At 37.1% G+C, this 21,849-nt stretch overlaps 2 pseudogenes; one reads left to right on the top strand and one right to left on the bottom strand.

The window, feature by feature from the left end:
* The first annotated feature begins 1,718 nt into the window (after window positions 1-1,718).
* On the top strand, window positions 1,719-2,652 carry LOC130849386 (olfactory receptor 5B12-like; annotated as a pseudogene).
* Window positions 2,653-6,587: 3,935 nt separating this feature from the next.
* LOC130849388 (olfactory receptor 5B3-like) lies at window positions 6,588-7,517 on the bottom strand (annotated as a pseudogene).
* Between the last annotated feature and the right edge of the window lie 14,332 nt (window positions 7,518-21,849).

Raw genomic sequence — 21,849 nt, forward strand, 5'->3', positions numbered from 1 at the left:
TTTGCTCAAAATTCTCATTTTTATGAATGAGTCTCTCCCAGACCACGCTATTTAAAATCATACCCACCTATCTCTAATCTATCCCCCACACAACTTTTTTAAAAACTTTCCATGCGTACAATATATTTTCCTTGTACATTTTATTTTCTATCCCCCCTTTCCAAAATGCTGGTTTCATAGAAATTACTGATTTTTATTTTATTTCCAGTATCTATGGATCTTTAATCTCAAAACTATTTAGCTAAAATTTTAGAGTAGATGAAGTTTTCAGACTCCATTTTGGGAAGATTCTTGATTTAGAAAAAATAAGTGAAGATTTCATAATAGGATTTTATGTAGGCTTCAAAAAATTTCCTTAAATTAGTTCATAACACCTGTGATAAAGTATCAATACTTGTATTGTTTTCCCCTGTGATGGCTAAGTCCAAGATTTTTCAGGCTCTGAGAATGAAAGGATAATGGGATGGAAGAAAGACTCATCTACACAGAATTCCTTAAGAATGGACACATTTATTGAATGCTTATTAAGTGTCAGACAAGATTATTTTCTCCATTTTACATATGGGGAAACTGAGGCTTGCATTCAGTTAATACTCAAGGTGATTCAGAAAATACATGGATTGTTACTTGGCACAGCTAGAATGAGCATTCATATATAGAGAAATCTTGTAAGAAAAATTGGAGGAGAGTATATTAAGTATAGCAGAGTAGAAGGCATTTGGGAGGAAAATAAATGATGTTATCACCCCTTTGATTTTACCCTTAATTGCAAGCCCTATCTTATATCACCCATCTCTCCAGTACCAGATAGATCAAGCCCTCTGTCTGAATCATAATATCTAACAACTTACATAGTTTGAGTTTGCATTACCAACCTAGTTAGCTGATGGGAAAATTAATGGGACAACTGACAGCCAACTGATGTTGCATACCACCAGAGAAGAAGTTCATCAATTCTGTACACGGTGAAGCTAGAATTTGCATCCTTTAATATGGCTTTAACATGAATCCAGATCAGGGACATCTGAATGCAAAAGTTAAAAACTGTATGAATTTAGTATGAGTTAAAAATTGTTATTTTATACATGTCTTTATTCCCTGTACATGAATTTTTACTCTTTTCCACTATGTGGTAAATTATGCATCCTGTTTACTGTACTACAGTGAGAACATTTTAGGCTAAGGACATATTTTATTTAACTCTCTTTCCCTATTATATAACACTGTTCTTGACACAATGGAAAGCCAAAAACAGTTAGTAAAAGTAGAATTAATTCAATTTCATATTAATTTTACTAAGTCACTCTAGTTTAGTGTAAATAATAATTTGTACTTGTTTTGGAAACTTTGAAATGGGAGCTAGAGCTGTTCCAGTTAGCAACTAATCTGATGAACTAGCATAAATTCTTTCTTCTCTTGTTTTTACCTTAATTCAATCATCTATAAAGTTAGGAGATTGGGATAAATTATCTCCAAATCCTTTTACCTGGAATACTCTATGAACCTATCAATAATTTAAAATTTCATTTAGTTGTCATGGTCATGCTTTAAATCCAAAGACTCCTGGAAAGAAGTTATTGCAATACTGAAATAAAGCAGAGTAATCATGTTGATTGATTTCAGTGGAGTCTTCCTTTCGTTTATTATTCTGATTCTGGTGTTTTGTTTGTTTGTTTGTTTTTATTGCTGTAGGGCAGGCACACAATTCCCAATTGATCCCCATGGAAAACACTACAGAGGTGACTGAGTTCATTCTTGTCGGGTTATCCGATGACCCGGAAGTGCAGATCCCACTTTTCATCATCTTCTTTCTCATCTATGTCATCACCGCAGTTGGGAACCTGGGGATGACTGAGCTGATCCTGCTGAACTCTCGTCTCCACACTCCCATATACTTTTTCCACAGTCATCTCTCTCTGGTGGACTTTGGTTATTCCTCAAAGTGATGGCAGGATTCCTCACAGGAGACAAAATCATCCCCTACAATGCTTGTGTCACCCAGGTCTTCTTCTTTGCACTCTTTGTCGTTGCGGAAAGTTACCTCTTGACCGCAATGGCTTATGACAGCTAGGCAGCAATGTGCAACCTCCTGCATTACACCACCACCATGGCGACTAATATGTGTGCACGTCTGGTCATCGGCTGCTACTTCTGTGGTTTCCTGAATGCCTCCATCCACACTGGGAATATTTTCAGGCTCTCCTTCTATAGGTCCAATGTGGCCCATCACTTCTTCTGTGATGCTCCTCCTCTCCTGGCTCTCTCGTGCTCAGACAACTACATCAGTGAGATGGTTGTTTTCTTTGTGGTAGGCTTCAATGCCCTTTTTTCTATCCTGGTCATCCCGGTCTCCTACCTGTTTATATTTGTCACCATTCTGAGGATGCGCTCATCTGAAAGACATCAGAAGGCCTTTTCCAACTGCGCTTCCCACCTCCCTGCCGTCTCCACTTCCATGGGACAGGCATCTTCATGTACTTGCAACCCAGCTCCAGCCATTCCATGGACACAGACGAAATGGCATCTGTGTTCTACGCTATAGTTGTTCCCATGCTGAATCCTCTGATCTATAGCCTGAGGAACAAAGAGGTCAAGAGTGCCTTTAAAAAGGCTGTGGGGAAGGCAAAGGCTTCTGCAGGATTCATATTTTAATTACATTGAATCTGCGATAAGACACTGTCATCCACCTTGGATCTATCTGGGAAAAATATTTACCTGTCCATTCCCAATTTTCTAATTTCTTGTAGTAATTTCTCCAGCTATTGATTAAGTCTGCAAAGCAAAAGTCTTAAAAAATATGAGACCTAGGAATAATAAGTTAAGAAAAATCACTCTTGAACATGGAATTCGTATTATAAAAATTCTTCTTAATGAGCATGTTCACCCACACTCCCACATGAACGTGTACATTTACATACATGTATTAGCATATGCATGCATGTACATCATTCATGAGAAACTTATGAAACCCACACACCTACACATGGAGAAAGTTGTTTAAGACATGCATCAGATACATCTATTGTTGCAGAATGTAAAACAATTATTTTGGTGTCTGAGAACATATGCTTAACATAAATATTTTGTCTTATGGAAATAGTATATGTATAGTATATATAATGTATGTAAATATTACATATTTGGTTTTTTAAAATTATATTTCACTTTACTCTTTCACATATGAAAATACAATAGGTTTTATATTTTTAAAAAATTTACCTTAATGAAAATAGTTCCAAAGACCTGAGTATTTATTTCCTATTGCTTCTTTGTTCTTGTTTTTAATAAAATTACATTCCTTTACATGTGCATTTATTTTCCTAACTAAATTTCCATCTTAATAAATTATTATTTAAAAGTAATATATTTACATGACAATTTTAATTGAGAAAACAACACAATATAGGAAGAAGAAAAGGATGATTAAATGATAGGAAGAATTAAAGGCATACTTTAATGGACTTAAAATATAACATTTAATTTAAAACTTTTAAGCACCAAGAATTACAATAATATCAATAACTTATACATAAATGTCAAATTTGTTAATAACTGTTATTAATATTTTGTGTCTCACTTCATTAAAATATCTGAATCTATTTGTATTTCCTTTCTTTCTTCAGATTTGGGAAGGTTTTGCTTGTTATTTCTTCAAATATTCTGCCAGTTTCTCTCTCCTTTTGGGACTTCCCATTATATATATGTTGGTACTCTTGATAGAATACTGCTTGTCTCTGAGACTGTTTATTTTTCTTCATTATTTCTAAATTTTTATTCCTCAGATTGGATAGTCTCAAGTGCCCTATCTTAAAGTTTGCTAATTCTTTTACTTTGTTGGGTTAAATTTGCTACTGATCCACTTTGGTAAATTTCTTATTTATTTTCCTTTTCAACTCAAGAATTTCTATTTGTTTTTTAAAAAATAATTTGTATATCTATATTGATATTCTCTATTTTGTGAGATGTTCTCATATTTTCCTTTGATTTTTTAGACTTGTTTTCCTTTAGTTTTTTGACCATATTTATATTATCTAATTCAAATTTTTTTTCTTGTTACTCTAACATCTGGTTTTCCTCAGGGATAGTTTCTACTGTTATGTTTTCTATCTCTTTATTGAAATTTCCATTTTGTCCACACATTGTTTTCTTGACTTTCTCCACATCTTCCTTTAGTTCTCTGAGCATTTTTAAGATGATTGTTTCAAAGTCTTTGTTTAGCAATTTACAATCAGGTCTTTTTCAGAGACAGTTTCTGTTTATTTTTTCCCTTTGAATTGGACATACTTTCCTTTTTCTTTGTATGCCTAGTGATTTTTTTGTTTAAAACTGGACATTTTAATCTAATAATTGTGGTAATTCTGGACATCAGATTCTCTTCTTTCAACAGGGTTTGCTATTTTCTGTTATTGTTTTTGTTTTTTGATTGTTGTAGGCTGTCTCTATGCCAAGAATCAGCCTATGTGTAAACTTAAGGTCTTTTCAGATCTTTTCTGAGCTTCTTGCTGGGCATATGTGGTCATTTTCTAATGTCCCCATATATGTGATTGCTTTTTAATGTCCTAGATTTTAATTTCTGGCTCCCAAAGAGTGAAAAAGAGAAAAATAAGGGGGACGTATAAAAAGAGCACTATCCTTTTAAATTTCCTGGAAGTCATTTCAGCTGACGGGGTAGGGGTTTGAAACAATAGAGGTAGGTACAGCAGTGATGGCTCCCCACCTCCTTGTTTGCATCTTTGTGGTTAGAAACAACAATCAGAAATCAGGGCACAAATTCCCGATATTTGGAATATAAGAGTCCTTTCTGCCCACCCTAGCTCCTGCAAGCTGTGGGCAAATTGCTCCAGGAACACACACACACACACACACACACACACACACACACACACAGACACCCTGCTGCCTGCCACATGGCTGGGGTGGGAAAAGGGTCTCCATGCTAACAGCTGAAATCAACCAAAATTAAGGAAAATTTATCATCCAAGTCTTTGTCTGGAAGTTGCTAGCCTTTAATAGACTCCAGAGTTCCCAAACTGTTACATCAGACAGATTCTGCCAGTGCAGTTGCTGTGTGGTGTGTGGTGAACAGACATATTCCCGGTGCTTCTTCCTCCGGCATTTTCCCGAAATCCTTTCCTCTGAGTTCTTCCCATGATAATACAAGGGATTTTCTTTAGGGCTTAGGTTACACACAGATATTTTAGGATAACCTCTCAAATTAAAATTCTTAATTTAATCACAACTGAATAGTCATTTATTTTTGGCCATATTAAATTAGTATTCACAGGTTCCAGGGATTAGGCCATGGCTCTTTTGGCAGGCTATTTTCAGCCTGCCACAAGATTATATAGATTCTATTTTTGATAATTTTATGCAACCTGAAATAGTTCTAAAATTGAGTCATTCAAAATAATAATTAAAAGTGGGTCCAAGATAAGAAACATCAACATACTGACAGATATGTCATGTTTATATTTATATGAGCATTTAAAATAATTTCAGTTAATTATAACCTGTAAGCAGTGATTTTCCAATTGAAAATGTTTTTTTTTCTCCATTTTTCTTGTACTCTGGTGCTTTTATCCTTTGGAAAATTTGAATTGTATATGTTGGTTGTATAAAATGACTTAGTTAAGACATAAAAATTCAGAACTTCCCTGGTGGTGCAGTGGTTAAGAATCTACCTGCCAATGCAAGGGACATGGGTTTGATCCCTGCTCTGTGAGGATCGCACCTGCCTTGGAGCAACTAAACCTGTGCACCACAACTATTAAGCCTGCTTTCTAGAGTCTGCAAGTCACAACTATTGAGCCTGTGTGCTACAACTGCTGAAGTCCACAGGCCTAGAGCCCACGCTCTGCAGCAAGAGAAGCCATTACAATGAAGAGTCTATGCACTGCAATGGAGAGTAGCCCCTACTCACTGCAACTAGAGAAAGCCCACATGTAGCAACAAAGATGCAACACAGCCAATAAATTAATTAATTAATTTTTTAAAAAGACATAAAAATTCATTTCATATGCTGTATTTGTGTATCTATATATGATGTGCCAGTGAAAAGGCAAATACTTTTATTTAAAAGTTTATCATTTTATTTTCAGTTTAGGACACATAGCATTTATTCAACAAAAAAAAATAACATTAAATATAAACTGATGTTTTAGTACTCCAATTAATTACTTGAACTATTTAAATCAAAAACAAGATGCATTCCATTATATATGGCAAATTTCTCACTCCCATTTATATTCACCCATGTAAGGCACATACATGGACTTCTGTTCATGGGCTCACTTGTGCCTTTGTTTTACACGTATGTTTAGAGTGGCATGTGGTAGAGAAAATGCATGTAGAATGAGTGAATAAATCAAATATCCTTGACAAACTATTTGACAAGCAGGACACAAGATATCTTGTGCTTCACCTTAGCCATTCTCATTCAGGTATTATAATTCTAGACATAAGTTTTCCTTTTTTTCTAGACAACAAATTCTTGAAGAGGATATTGCTTCAGGAACTTCATTCAGTGTGGGCCTTAAATGTGATTGAGTACATGGAGAAGGATACTGTGAATCCTATGACATCAAAAATCATAACCCTAGAGACAAAAGAACCTTCTTGAATGCACCCTTGACCTCCTTGTTCCTCAGGCTGTAGACCACAGTGTTCAGCATGGATATGATCATAGCATAGAACACAGATGCCACTTTGTCTGTGGCCATGGAATGGCTGGAGCTGGGCTGTAAGTACAAGCAGATAATCATTCCATAGAAGACAGAGACTGCAGTGAGGTGGGAGGCACAGGTGGACACAGCCTTCTGGTACCCTGCAGAGGACTGCATCTTCAGGATGGTGATAGATATGAACATGTAGGATATTAAGATAACCAGGAAAGCAAAAAAGACATTGAAGCTCGCTACATAAGTAAGAACCATCTCACTCATATGGCTATCAGAACAAGACAGGACCAGGACTGCTGGACTATCACAGAAAAAGTGATGGACCACATTGGACCTACAGAAAGAGAGATGGAATGTATTCCCAGTGTGGATCAAGGCATTCAGAAAGCCACAGACATAGCAGCCTATGATCAGACTTGCACACATACTTGGGGTCAAGGTGATTGTGTAATGTAGGGGTTTACACACTGCTGCATAGGGGTCATAGGCCATCGATGCCAAAAAGTAATTCTCCATAGTGGCAAAGACTGCAAAAAAGAACACTTGAGCTGCACATGCGTTGTAGGGAATGACCTTGTATACTGTAAAGAACCCAGCCATGACTGTGGCAGTGACAGCTAAAGAATAACAAAAATCTACTAGAGACAGGTTACTGAGGAAAAAATACACGGGAGTGTGGAGATGAGAGTCCATGAGAATCTACAGGATCATTCCTAAGTTTCCAACCACATTGATGAGATAAATGACAGTGAACATTATAAAGAGGGGGACCTGAAGCTCTGGGGCGTTGGTTAGTCCTAGAAGGACGAACTGTGTCACTTCTGTCCTATTGTCCATTGATGTTATTTGAGAATCATGAGATGTCATGTAGCAAAGTGAAATTATGGACAAGAGCATTAAGTGGAATAAAAATTGCAGTGAAATTGAAATTTTTATATACCATGTGCATTATTTCATTACAGCTATAATATGTACTTCAAGACTCTCCACATCTAAAGCATGAACTTAACCACAAAATTTAGTACATTAATTACCTAGAGTTAAAAATGGTTAAATTGGAAACTTTTCCAAACCAATATAGACACCATCTCCCTAGTTTTAAAATTTTGTATATTTGTAAACTGAGATTTGGAAAATTTAATGACTTGTCTAAGATGACATATCTGGGATGCTATATTTCTGCCAATTCATTTTTTTTTTCCTATCCCAGTAAAAGTTTACACTACTGTGTTGCTTAACTGCCATAACAGCTCTAGACACTTTACATGTATATCCGTTGCTCCCTCTCAAGAATTTCATGAGGTTGGTTAGTTGTTCTTTTCATTTAAATTGTGAGGAATGGGCTTCCCTGGTTGCGCCGTGGTTAAGAATCTGCTGCCAATGCAGGGGACACGGGTTCAAGCCCTGGGTCAGGAAGATTCCACATGCTGAGGAGCAGCTAAGCCCGTGCACCACAACTACTGAACCTGTGCTCTACAGCATGCGAGCGACAACTATTGAGCTCACATGCCACAGCTACAGAAGCCCACGCACCTAGAACCCATGCTTTGCAACAAGAGAAGCCACTGCAATGAGAAGCCCACACACTGAAATGAAGAGTAGCCCCTGCTCGCCACAACTAGAGAAAGACCACATACAGCAACGAAGACCCAAAGCAGCCAATCAATCAATCAATCCATTTATAAAAAAATAGTGAGGAACGTGATGGTGAGTAATTTATTCACGTTTACATAAGTATTAATGGTAAGCCAGCTTTTTCATCCAGATAGAGTGGTTTCTAATAAAATGGTTTTAATTGAATTTAAATTTAAATTGAATTTAAAATGGCTCATTCTTTCCATTGATGCAAACTCAGTGTTTGGAGTTTCACAGTGAAGTAACTGAGACTAATAGGCACCATGTATGTGGTGGGATAACTGGACCAGTCAGGACATGTACAAGCAATAGAGGTGATTCTGTGGGGAAAGCATAGTGTCATGTATAGAGCTTGGGCTCTGGGATGAGGTGCATATCAGCCCTACCATTTACTACCTAGAAATCATTAATCCTAACCTAACTCCCCTGAACCTAATGCTTTGCATCTACAAAATAAAAACAGCAATGAAATCTAACTTAAAATGTTATTGAATAATTAAATGAGATAATGGATTAAAAACAATGAATAAGTTGTTAGGTGTTTAGTGCCTGATTAGTGTCAGCTGTAACATTGTTAGGATGGAATGATGGTCTCCATGTTGATTTGGAAAAAGTGGGTGAGCACATGTGGTACTTTAGGTGTGAGTTGTGAAGTCTTGTAGCCTCTTCAATTTGGCTTTTCTCCCACCATAAGGCCACTGAGATTTTCTGTACCCTCCAGTAATTTTCACTCTGTCCTTGCTCCATTCATACAATTGGCTGCTTTAGTTCTTCCATATAGCCATTAAAAAAAAATTATTCCTTGAAATACACATTTTAACTTGTGTCTCCTTTTCTTTTTTTCTTTTTTTTCATCTTTATTGGAGTAAAATTGCTTTATAGTACTGTATTAGTCTCTGCTGTACAACAAAGTGAATCAGCTGTATGTATCATATATCCCCATATCCCCTCCCTCTTGAGCCTCCCTCCCACCCTCCCTATCCCACTCCTTTAGGTTTTCGCAAAGCATCGAGCTGATCTCCCTTTGCTCTGTAGCAGCTTCCCACCTAGCTATCTATTTTACATTTGGTAGTGTGTATATGTCAATTCTACTCTCTCACTACCTCCCAGCTTCCCCTCTCCTCCCCACCGTGTCCTCAAGTCCGTTCTCTACATCTGCATGTCTATTCTTGCCCTGCCACTAGGTTCATCAGTACCATTCTTTTTTTTTCATCACAGGAATTCCATGTTTGCACCACAGATGGAGAAAGATAATGGTTGTGGCTTGCCTTTAGCCTGCAGATCTGTTTTTACAGCAAACTCCATGTTGTTAAATATTTTATATGAATCTGTTCTTGTGTAGGAACAGTATTTTAATTCCTTTTATGTGAGTCTGGATCCTTTGGAAGGACAGCCATCTGATGCTATCTACTATTCCCTACCATTTCCCTCCTGAACCTTTGGCAACTTCACTTTACAAGCCTAGTTCGTGAAGGCTTTATGTTTGCCAACCTTAAAGTATATAATCGTGTTAGCATATACTATGTTCCACACCAATGCTAAGAGCTCAATATTTTAAAATGTGTGTGTACGCAAGGTAGGTAGTATTCTTATTCTTATTTTACTGTTAGAGAATTGAGGATTTGTTAAGTTATGTAACGTTCTACAATTACACAGCTGATACGAGGAAGATTCAAGATTTAAACCCATTTTCAACCTAATCGAAAGCCTGTATTTTTAGTCACATCCCTGCTAACATGCATAGCTATGCTAGAAATATTAAAAACAAAATTCTGGGAAAATATTAAAATTAAGTTTGGATCTTACTAATTCACTTCAGTCTCTCTTGTAGTTTAAAGGAGGGTCATTTAACCCTCTTTTTCTTTCTTTGCCTCTAACAAGAGGCTAACATATAGTGAACAAGATGAAATTACTACCTAATCAGAACATCACCTATACTATTTTTTTTCCAGTAATCTTTTTTAGAGGAACATTATGGTAATGTTTCATAAGAATCATCTAACTTCCTATTGATGGAGGTTTTGATATTTACTCCCCAGCTTTTTTTTTTGTTAAAGAAGCTCCTCAGTGTTTAAGAAAAATGTTCAAAACATCTATATCTGTGCTCAGTAAATCATAACAGGTGCAGCTGCCCCACTGTTTTTGCGTGAATTACAGTTTTCACTGAGAGCATATATTGAATACAGATGCTTACCTTGCTGCTTGAAAACAAGCAACAGCCAACCCTAAAGAGTTATTTGGAATAAAAAATTCAGCCATGGAATAATGCATAAATACTGTTAGAGACGGTCTGTCAAATAGTGTTCGAAGATTCCAAGGTCTCTAAGTCAGGGAATGATAGTGGAAAGAACGTTAATGTGGGTTCAGTTTCTAAATCAAACATGTATTCTTTCTGTGCCCTTGGAAGAGACATTTACCTCCTCATTTGTAAAATAAACATAATAAAATTACTTCTCCCAAGTAATCCACAGAATTGTGTTTGTAAATAACAAATAAATAAATGTCTATAAAATGACTTGATGAAAGTTTTATCATTTTAATATAATTAAATTATACAAAATATAAATAAAACAATATAATTACTCAATATAATTTTTACCTTGGGTTGTTTCCTTGGCCATCGCTCCAGGCTCATAAGAAATCCTAAAATCTGGGAGAAGGCCTGCATATACAAACTATTAACTTTCAAATGAATACATGGTGATCACAGGGGCTAGGACCAAACTCTGGTCCCTCTAAAATGAAGTCCTCTGCAGTCATGTTGGATTTCAGACGCTAACGCATGGGAACCAGAAGTGAATTATAGAGACATGAAGCTCTCAAGGGCTGTCCTCATGAGAATATCTATAGACTCTCTTCCCATTTTTCTAGGAAGAAGTAATTAAAATGCCTATGGGGACCAGGTTGGGTATTTTGAGTGTACATATGTTTTTATATTGTTATTTTACATTATCTTCATTTTTAGTTAATATATAAGTTACAAACAGTTAAGATGCACCCTTTTAACTGTATAGTTCTAAGAATCTGAGCAAATGTAAAGTCAGGTAACCTCTATCACCATCAGCTACAATAAACTTCCCTCAGTTTCTTTGCAGTCAAATCTGTCACCAACCCACTACCCCTCATAACCAATAAACTGCTTTTTCCACATAATTTTGCCTTTGCAAGTGTGTCCTTAACTAGAATCCTAGAATATGTAATCTTTGATTGTGACCTTTCACGTAGCATAATTCAGTTGCCGTCCGTACTATGATTACTTGTGATCTATAGTAGAATATTTAACTTGCAGAGTAGCATTTCATAATGTAAACTTTTTTTTTAAATTTTATTTATTTATTTATTATTTTTTGGGGGGAACACCAAGTTCAATCATCTGTTTTTTTTTAATTTATTATTTTTTTGGGGGTACACCAAGTTCAATCATCTGTTTTTATACACATATTCTCGTAACATAATGTAAACTTTATGCACAGTTTTTTTTCATTCCTCGGTTGAGGAACTTTGTGTTGTTTCCAGTGTTTGGTGATTATAAAGAAAGCTGACCTAAACATTGGCTAAATTGTTTTGTGTGTGAACATAGGTTTTTCTTTTCATTGGGTAAATATCTAAGAGTTCAATTGCTTGCTCATTTGGTAAATATACTTAATTGAATAGAAACTGCCAAGCTGTTTATGGAAGTGTCTCTACTGTTTTGCATTCCCGACAGAAAACATATTCCAGTTTCGTCACATCTTTGCAGCACTTGGTATTTAAAATTTTTTAAACTTTTTAAGTTTTAATTTTTATGTCTGCTTTTTCTCAAAGACATCTTAGAAAGTTTCTTAAAAATATTTTAGGGAATTCCCTGGCAGTCCAGTAGTTAGTACTCCACACTTTCAGGGCCGAGGGATTGGGTTCAATCTCTGGTCAGGGAAAGAAGATCCCATAAACTGCATGGCCTCAATAAATAAATAAATGCATTTTAAAAATCTTTTATTTTTTATTCTATTTGCCTTACCACCAAAGTTATGGCCTGGAAATTTTTTGTTGTTGTTTGTTTATTTCTTTTTGTTTTTTTTGCAACAAAGGAAATAGGTCCATTCTTTTCCTCTCCACAGTCTCCTTTAAGCTTACTCCTGATAAGAATTATCTCACCTTTTGCATTGCAGACATATGTAGTGGTTATAAGTTTGTTCTGTGAACTAAAGTGACTTGGCTTTAAATCAGCTAAGTAATTTAACATCATCAGCCTTCAGCTTCTCAACTGTAAGGATGGACATAATAATATCATGCTATCCCCATAAGGTTGCCAATGAGACTTAGCATATCGCATGCATACAAAGCAGAAAACAATTTCTAGCACATATCAGGTATTAGTTATTCTGTAGGGTTAAGTATTCACATTTCATTATTCATAAACATTGATACAGCATGGATCACAAAAACAGTGGTGTTCAAACATTCCATCTGCTTCCCCAAATGTGCCTGCCCATTATAGGTTGACTGGGACATGTATTAGCTGTAGACAATGAACTGTAGAAATAACTGATGTGGGTCATTTCTGTGTGGACTGAAGCAACACATTACTCTCCAGTTATCTTTCTCCTGTCACAATGGTTGAGGAGGCCTCATGTTCCAGCCAGGGCAGCTATAGATAGTGAAGCCTTCATCAGCCTATGTCTTTTAATGACCACACAGAGGGAGAGCTGCATCACTGGCATGCATCACATTGATTAATTTGCAGGTGTCTAATCCTTTTTATGTATTTTTGGATTCAGTTTGCTAATATTTTGCTGAGGATTTTTGCATGTCTATTCATTAATGATATTGGCCTGTAATTTCCTTTTTTTTATAGTGACTTTATCTGGCATTGGTATCAGGATAATGGTGGCCTTGTAGAATGAATTTGGGAGTGTTCTATCTTCAGTGTTTTTGTAGAAGTTCTTTATATGTTTGGTAAAATTCTTCTGTGAAGTTGTCCAGTCTTGGATGTTTTCTGGGAGTTTTTAAATCACAGATTCTATTTCACTTCTAGTGTTTTGTCTGTTCAAATTGTCTGTTTCTTTGTGACAGTCTTGGCAGGCTGTATGTTTCTAGAAATTTGTCCAGCTCTTCTAGATTGTCCAATTTGTTGGCATATAACTGTTCATAGTATTCTTTTATGATTTTTTATATTTCTATGATATTGGTTATTATTCCTCCTCTTTAATTACTTATTTTGTTTAATTGGATCCTCTCTTTTCTTCTTGGTGAGCCTGGCTAGAGGTTTGTAGGTTTTGTTTATTTTTTCAAAAAACTAGCTTTCAGTTTTATTGATCTTTTCTATTGCTATATTATCTCTATTGTATTTATTTTCTCTCTGAACTTTATTACTTCTTTCCTTCTGCTGACTTTGGGCTTTGTTCTTTTTCTAATTCTTTTAGGTGGTAGGTTAGGTTGTTCATTTGAGACTTTTCTTGTTTCTTGAGGAAGACTTGTATCACCATAAAATTTCCTCTTAGCATTGTTTTGCTGCATTCCATAGATTTTAGAAAATTGTGTTTTCATTTTCATTTGTCTCAAAATATTTTCTAATTTCCTCTTTGATTGCATCATTGAATTATTGGTTTTTTAGTAGGATACTATTTAGTCTCCACGTGTTTTTCTTTTCACGTTTTTCTTTCTGTAGTTGATTTCTAGTTTCATAGCATTGTGGTCAGAAAAATGCTTGATATAATTACTATCCTCTTAACTTTGTTGAGGTTTGCTTTGTAGTATCTGATCTATCCTGGAGAACATTCCATGTGCATTTAAAAAGGATGTGTATTCTGCTTTGGGGGGGGTGTAGTGCCCTGTAGATAACTATATATTAAGTCTAACTGGTCTATTGTGTCATATAAGACCTCTGTTGCCTTATTGATTTTCTGTCTGGATGATCTGTCCATCAATGTCAGTGGGGTGTTCAAGTCTCCTACCATTGTCGTATTATTGCCAATTTCTTCCTTTATGTCTGTTAGTATTTTTTTTAATTGAAGCATAGTTGATTTAGAATATTGAATTAGTTTAAGGTGTACAGCATTGTCAATTTCTCCCTTTATGTCTGTTAGTATTTTTTTTAATTGAAACATAGTTGATTTAGAATATTGCATTAATTTCAGATGTAGAGCACAGTGATTCAGGGTTTTTTTTGTTTTTTGTTTTGTTTTGTTTTTTGCAGCTTACCTTTCATTACCCATTATTATAGGATATTGGGTATAATTCTCCATACTATACAGTAAATCCTTGTTGTTTATCTAAGATCTGTTAGTATTTGCTTTATATATTTAAGTACTCCTGTATCAGATGCATATATGTTAATGGGTGTAATATCGTCTCTTGAATTGATTCCTTTATTATTATATAATTCCTTTCTTTGTCTTTAACTATAGCCCTTGTTTTAAAGTCAATTTTATCTGATATGAGTATTGCTACTCTCACTTTCTTGTTATTTCAATTTGCATAAAATATGTTTTTTTATCCCCTCACTTTCAGTCTGGTGTGTCTTTCACCCTGGAGTGAGTCTCTTGTAGCCAGCATATGGAAAGGTCTTGTTTTTTATCCAATCAGCCACCCTATGTTTTTTGATCAGAGAATTTTGTTCATTGACATTTACAGTAATTTTAGATAGGTACGTATTTATTTCTATTTTATTCCATGTTTTCCAGTTGTTTTTGTAGTTCCTCTTTGTTCATTTTTTTCTCTCTGTTTTTCTTGCAGTTTGAAGGTTTTCTTTTGTAGTATGCTTGAGTTCCTTTCTATTTATTTTTTGCAAATCTGTTGTAGGTTTTTGATTTGTGGTTACCATGGGGTTTGTGTATGTTGATCAATAGTTATATCTATTTGCTTTAAACTGATAATCACTTAAGTTGAAACACATTCTAAAAGATCTACATTTTTTGCTCCCCTCCCTTCATGCTTCTCCCTTTACTATTTATTGTAGTTATAGTTACTTTCACTTTTTTTTTGTTTTTTTTTAATCTACATGCTGCCTTATTTAAGTGATCATCAATTCTTACTATATATTTCCTTTCCTACAGGAATTTTACCTTTTCTATAGATTCTTTAAAAATTTTTTTATTTTATTAAAGTATAGTTGACTTCCAATGTTTCAGGTGTACAGCAAAGTGATTCAAATATATGTATATTTTTTTCCATTATAGGTTATTATAAGATATTAAATATAGTCCCCTGTGCTATACAATAGGTCTTTCTTGTTTATCTATTTTATGTATAGTAATGTGTATGTATTAATCCAAATTCCTAATTTATCCATTCCCCCACTCCTTCCCCCTTTGGTAACCATAATTTATTTTCTATGTCTGTGAGTCTATTTCTGTTTTGTAAATAAGTTCTTTTGAATCATTAAGATTCCATGTATGTGATGTCATATGATATTTGTCTTTCTCTGTCTGACTTACCTCACTTAGTGTGATCATCTCTAGGTCGATCCATGTTGCTGCAAATGACATTATTTCATTCTTCTTTTAAGGCTGAGCAATACTCCATTCTCCCTATATCTACCACATTTTCTTTATCCATTTCATCTCTCAATGAATATTTAGGTTATTTCCATGTCTTGACTATTGTAAATAGTGCTGCTATGAACATTAGGGTCCATGTATCTTTTTGAATTAGAGTTTTCATCTTTTCTGGATTTCCTTTAGATTCTTACTTCTTTTCCATTAGGGAAGACACTTTGACATTTCTTTTAGGGTAGGCTTAGTATTGCTGAATTTTTAAAGTTTTTGCTTGTCTGAGTAATTTTTTAAAAACTTTCCTTTCATTCTAAATGATAATCTTGCTGGGTAGAGTATCCTTGGTTGCAGGTTTTTCCCTTTTAGGACTTTGAATATATCATGCCACTCCCTTCTGGCCTACAAAGCTTCTGTAGCTAAATCAGCTGAGAGCCTTACAGGGATTCCCTTGTATATGACTATTTTTCTCTTGCTGACTTTAGAATTCTCTTTTTAACTTTGCCATCTTAATTATGATATGTCTTGGTGTGGGTCTATTTGGGTTCATCTTATTTGGGACCCTCTGTGCTTCCTGTACCTGGGTATCTGTCTCCTTCTTTAGGTTTGGGAAGTTTTCAGCTATAATTCTTTCAATACATGTTGGATTCCCTTCTCTCTCTCTTTGCTTTCTGGAACCCCTATAATGAAAATATTGGCATGTTTTGCACTATCCTAAAGATCTCATGTGCTGCATTCATTTTTTTTTTTTCATTTATATTCCTGTCTGCTGTTCTGATTGGGTGATTTCTATTATTCTATCCTCCAGATCACTTATGCCTTCTTCTGTGTCATTTGATCTGCTATTCATCGCCCCTAGGGTGCTTTCTAATCTCCGAAATTAAATTATTTTTGATTGAGTCTTATTTATCATTTCAAGTTCCTTGTTAAAATGATCTGTGCTTAGATCAATTCTCTTTCTTTAGTTAACATTTTTATGACCAACTTTTAAAATTCATTCTTCAGTAAACTGATTATCTATGTTTCATTATTTTTTAGGGGTTTTCTCTTGCTTTTTCAATTGAAAGCAGTTCCTCTGCTTTTTGTTTTATTTAACTTTATCTCTATGAATTAAAGATAAACAGTTATCTATCCTGATCTTGAAGGGGTGTTTTTATGTGGGAACATCCCTGTGTAGACTGTATGTACCCAGTGTCTTTGGAGTGAGGGCTGGATTTGATGTGGATGCCAGTCATGTCTTTCTTCAGGGTGTGCTGGCCACTATTACCTTGATAGAGGGAGTGGCTGGTGTTGGAGGAGCTAGAGTCTGTACAGGGTGTGAGTCAGGACTTCCTCTCTGCTCAGTGGTCATCAACACACTGTCCAGTGGATCAGCACTCAAGTCCCTGGAGCAGAAACCCTGAGGGTTGGAATCCAGCTGGCTCTCCTTTTAAGTGTGTGTTTTATCTTCTCCTTACACTGGGACTTTTGCCCCAAAGGAGGGGAGTGTTGCAGTAAGTGGGGCTCATGACTTAAAGGGATCCAATGCACTGCCTGTGTAGGCATCTATCACTCAGCTCAGACACAGCTCCCAGTTGCATCTTTTCCACTGTTGTGGTTATCCCAGAGCTAATGCAAAGTTGTTGCATGGAGTGGGCGAGGCTGGAGCTTTTGTTCAGCTGGAACTTGGGATCAGGGTGCGGTGGTTGTAGGAATTGAGGCAACTGCCTGCCGTCAGAAGTCTGGGCTACTTATAGACACCATTTGACTAAGCAAAACAATAGCTGTCACCACCAGATCTGGACCACTCCCTGGGCCCCCAGGGTCACCTCTTTGTCCCTAGATTACTTATCTAGGTCCTGCCTACCCTAGATCCAATGTTAAGATGCAGAGTGGAGTGAATGGGGTCTGGGTGGTCAGTCAGCTCAGACTGGGGAACGTGGCAAGGTGGCACACAGTTGAGCAGACCTCTCCCCACTCTGTCTGGTGGCAGGCCAGCAGCTGCACACTTCTCACAAGGGGAGTCTAGGCTTCTTCAGATTTTGTATCTGTCTCAGCAGTTCTCCAAGCAGCCAAGGAGACTTGTCTCCTCCATGTAGGACCCTAGGACTGGGATACCCAGTCTGTGGCCAGCCTGCTCACTTTGCAACTTTATTTCTTACTTCTTTATATGAACCTCAAGCTTAGCAGTGCTGGTCTCTTTAGTGAACCCAGACTATCCCGTGCATGGTCCTACCACCTGGCCTTTGCTCACACCATCCACCTGGATCAAAATCCTTCTCTGTTTCTCCCCACCTATATAAACCCTACCCATTTAAAAAGTGTGATTCTAGCTCACTTACTCCATGAAATATATACTTATTACTCCAGTCTCCAGAGATGTCTCTCTCTTCTGAATCCCTGCAGCATTTTCCATCCCATGCTCAGAATTTGATGGGAACCATTATTATTGTTTCCACCTGCCATTGGCAACTACAAGCTCTTGCTTCTTGTTCACATCTTACATCTGCAAGGACTTTGAAAACTTTTGGGGGAAAGAAACTGAGTGTTAGCCCTGATGACGTCCCCATAAAATTTATGCCAGAACAATATATAAAGCAAGGCCTACATAATGTTTCATTGATAAACTTGGAGCAGATAAAATGCATTTAGAGGCTCTGAAGGTTTTCCAAGTTCTTCTCTTTAGATAGGACTAATACTCAGGTTCTACCCTCCACATGTTCACAGCACAGTAGGGAAAATGGGCTTCCTATTCTAGAAACCTTGAACCAGGGTAATTCTGAACTCTGGAGGAATGACTGTGATGACCAGTTACAACAACCACAAGCCAAAGGTCAGGGCCACTGAGAATCACATCCTTCAGGGCAAAAGTTCTGGGCTCCACAGAAAACAAGATCAGCTACAGTCTGAACCAAGAGTGGGGGGACCTAGTGAGTGATGGTGGAGGGAGAGGAAGAACGTCAGTCAGAGCCTCAGCACAAGCTAATGGGCCAGGAGGACTGTGATGTTTTCTGATGGCCTTCTTGCCTTAGTTTTCCAGGAGGGCAAGACTGGCTGCCACCCTGAAGGGGTCTCAACAGGGATGATCCTGCCCCCAAGTGGGCGAAAGTTGGTGCTTCAGGGGTGAAAAAAATCAGACATTTTAATGGTTTGTGCCTCTCCAGAGCACAACCGCATCTGAGAAAATCTTATTCCATAGTCTTTGATTTCATGGGAGGTGGAGAGGATTGAGGATAAAAGATCTATAAAGGCTCCTTAAGGAGGTTTCTGGACAATAAAGACTAAAAGAACGAGAAACATTGCTCTAGGCTGACTAGAAGGATTCTTCCCTTCTCAGAGTATTCTCATTCTCTTGCAAAAATTATATTGTAGAATCTAGAGATAATAAGAGGGCATAAGTAGATACAAATGGCACAAGAGGTGGATGGTATTAGAAATAAACCTTATATCACTTCCTTAATGACATAATTCACCTTCTAAACCCTGCTACCTCTTTCCAAGCTCTCTCAGATGACTGACATCCACATTAAACCTATGTGCCAAACCTGCCCACGCAAAGTTTCCCTTATCTTCTAGACTCAGACCAATCATCTTATAGTGGAGTATGGTTCCTGACTTTCTGTGTGGCCACCAAGGGGAAATGATGCAACTGGCAAATTCGAGAGAGTCAAGTCCCCATGGGATGAACCTTGGCTGATGGGAAGCAAGAGATGGAAAGGAATGGGGTAGATAAATATCCCTTTCTTCTCTCCCTGGACTGGTCCTCCTAGCTACAATTTTTCCTTCCAGAGGAGTCTGAAATGCTTGGCAAATATACCTGATGAATAATCTTCTCTGTCTCTTCTATGCTGCTTTGAATAATTACTCCCTCAGTGATGCATTTCATTGCATTGGTTTGCATCTAGCCTAGCCTGTGTTTCCTCTATTGTCCTCCTCCTTACATCCCTGGGATTTCATCTTCCAAATAAAATATCAAGGCTTAAATTCTTGCTTCAGGCTCTAGAAGCAAGAAGACCCATGCTAAGATAGTAGTTCTCTTAGTCCCTTCTGGCTGCTATAACAAAATACCATAAATTGGGTGGCTTATAAACAACAGAAATTTATTGCTTACAGTACTGGAGGCTAGAAGTCCAAGTTCAAGGCACTAGAAATTCCGTGCCTGGTGAGACCCTCCTGGCTCATAGACTGCCATTGTCTCATTGCATACTCACATAGCAGAAGGGGCAAGGAAGCTCTTTCAGGCTTCATTTATAAGGACACAAATCCCATTTATGAGGGTTCTATCCTCATGACCTAATCACCTTCCAAGTCCATACTTCCTTACACCATCACCTGGGGTCATGTTTCAATATATGAGTTTTAGGAGGGCATGAATATTCAGCTGTGACGGTAGTAGAAGGAACTCATAAATATGTCTCATGGACAAGTTGTAGAAACAAGGATTCTTGTCCCACACATTTCTTTCCTAGCTGCGACTAGATAGATGATAGATTAGATAGATAGATAGATAGATAGATAGATAGATAATAGATAGATAGATAGATAGATAGATGATAGATAGATAGATAAATAGATATAACTTGCCTTTTATTTCTTCTCCATTACCCAGTTTTTTTAACATTATTCGTGAATATTTATACAGTCAGTCCACAGGTTACATTGTTTATTTTAAGGAAGAAGAGGAGGTGTGTTCTTGGTTTGGGTGAGAAATAATTGCACTATATTATGAGGCACATACAATCAGAAAAAGGCACATGTTAATTTCAGCTGTGTCTCTGGCTGTGTAGCCTCCCTTGTCCATGTCAAAGTTTGTTTTAGTGGCCTTCCCAGTGTATCTGTGAACCAGCCAATACCATTTCAACTTGTTTCTTTTGATATTAATAATCCAGAGTTTATTTCTTTCATTTGCAACTAAGAGCTCTGAATGCTGAATTACTGAGTCCCCAGATCCCTTCCCACACTGACATTCATTTGAGCGGTACTGAAGGCTGTAGTCTATCCCTTCCCCTAGAGATGGCATCTCTGTGGAGTCATCATCCCTAGTGCAGGAATTAAACTCAACTCTCGAGGTATTTACTATTTCCCCTCTACTAGGCACTAGAGAGGAAACAGAGAAGGATCTCTCAGAACACTTACCATCTCACTGGGAACATAAGGCACACACAAAGGCAATAACCAACTAAGATACAAACAGAAAGTCACAGGTAGGAAGAGGCACCTGAAGACAAACAAACAAAAAGGCAGAGCTGCCTGTTTATTCCCCCATTTACCTCATTGAGCCTGGGATATGAAAACAACTGTCTGTCTTGTGGAAAATCCTTCAGGGACATTATCCCCAAGGACTAGGAAGGAGCTAAGTGTCCCAGGTGAGCCCAGCACCAGGGCTTTATTAACTCTGTGCTTGGGGAAAGAGCCTGGTTCTGAAAAATATGTAAGACCTGCTCTCAGTCTCCCCGCTACAATCCTGTAAAGAACAAGTTAGGCTACTTGGTCTAGGTTCCAATAACTTCCTGGGATACTACCATCTTTCAGAGGTGAGCCCTTTTAGACCTCAGTGCTGCTTTTAACTAGTTAGGCAGGTGCCTTAGGGACTCAGAACAATTTAGGCAAAACTGCTGGTAGGCAGGAGAGGTAGGACAGGAAAGCAAGATTAGAGATTGTTAAACAAAAATACACACTTCCTCTTGCTAGTCAAGCCTAAACCAGGCCAGGGCTTACTCATCACAGGACCCTCTAAGGCTGGTATGTATCTTGCCCTGAGGTTAGATACAGCTGCCTCCTGGTTCTTTACCTCACTTTAGTTTTCCCATGACATCTCCCTTCTTCGTGTAAGTTTCTCTCTCTCTCCCTGATCTGTAAAGCCAAGCTTCTCAGAGGCAAAGAGATGTCAGAGCTACTGCTCCAGTCTCCACTGCTCTTCTGTTTTCCAGGATCCTAGGGTAGAGATTTACTATTCTTTGGCCTCTTCAAGGAAAGAAAAGCTATGTGGAGACTTGACTATCTCTAATCTATTTTAAAAAAAGGGGGGCTTTGGAGATAAGTAAGGGAGAAAGAAAAATGAGAGGGAGACAATATAGGAGAGTAGATAG

The sequence above is a fragment of the Hippopotamus amphibius genome, chromosome 3 (assembly GCF_030028045.1).
Source record: "Hippopotamus amphibius kiboko isolate mHipAmp2 chromosome 3, mHipAmp2.hap2, whole genome shotgun sequence".
NCBI classification, from domain to species: domain Eukaryota; kingdom Metazoa; phylum Chordata; class Mammalia; order Artiodactyla; family Hippopotamidae; genus Hippopotamus; species Hippopotamus amphibius.